Raw genomic sequence first — 1022 nt, forward strand, 5'->3', positions numbered from 1 at the left:
ACCCAGTGCACAGATCCAGGGAGTATGTTCCTCATATACCTCTCCTGGGGGTGCACGCATCAGCTGGAAGCTGCCCCACCCCTCTGCACACCCCAAACAAGCCACCCGCGGCTTTGTCCTGAGCCCTGCCCTGCCCCAGATGAGCAGTGCCTGCCCCTGGCCCACTCCCTCCCGTACTGTGGGGGTCTTGATCTGTCCCCCTATGGCCCTTTCCTGCCATCACAGACTTACCAGACAGATGCTGCTCTCCAAGATGGTGAGCTGCATTCCTGGCTGCGTGCATGCTGCAGCTGCGCACATGCATGTGGCATTTATCAGCAACATTACTGGCCACATCAGCCAAAAAAAGCAGATTGCCAATAACATCAATTTTCCATTTATCAGGCCCAATACAATACAGACAGAGATATCAGATATAGTGCACCTCTAGTAAATAAATATTGGAACTAGCTTACATAGCAGAAAGAGTTAGCTGTGGTAGCAGGGCACTCCATGGGGAGTAATTTACCCTGCCTCCTCGCTATGTCCATACTACACTGAAGTGTACCATGTTAACATAACTTTAGAATGAAGATTTCCTCTTCTCTGTTAGTACTTTAAAGTATGCAGTTGATAGAAATAAGATTTAGTTTCCATAACATTATTTTACAGTTAATCTTCTGAAATATTAAATAAAAAACAAACAAACAAACCTGAACACAGAGTTGAGAATGTAGAATGCAAACTGCAGTATGCATGTTTGAATTTAAAAGCTCATTCTAATTTTATAATCTATCCCAGTTTGTTCATCCTTTATGAAAAGTTTGGTAGTCTAACAAAAATGGAATTTTTCTCATTTATCCTGTTCTTGGTAACTACTCTCCTTGAAGGGGCATTTGGCTTTGCATTCAAAAGAATGACATCCATTTACTGGCTGTGTTCAAATGCAATCTAAACAGACTGGCTATATTCAACAAAATCAAGACATTTTCTCAACCTCAAAGTAGCAGGAAATTGCTATTATTTTTTAAGCAGACCAGGCT

General features: G+C 42.4%; 1 protein-coding gene across 1 annotated transcript in view; it reads right to left on the reverse strand.

Moving 5' to 3' along the window:
- The window catches only part of DPY19L1 (dpy-19 like 1), a 111057-nt gene that overhangs the window by 45314 nt on the left and 64721 nt on the right, over nucleotides 1–1022 (reverse strand). The gene's annotated exons all lie outside the window — the stretch shown is intronic.

This window comes from Gavialis gangeticus, unplaced genomic scaffold (genome assembly GCF_001723915.1).
Source record: "Gavialis gangeticus isolate Ggan-Ray unplaced genomic scaffold, GavGan_comp1, whole genome shotgun sequence".
NCBI lineage: Eukaryota > Metazoa > Chordata > Crocodylia > Gavialidae > Gavialis > Gavialis gangeticus.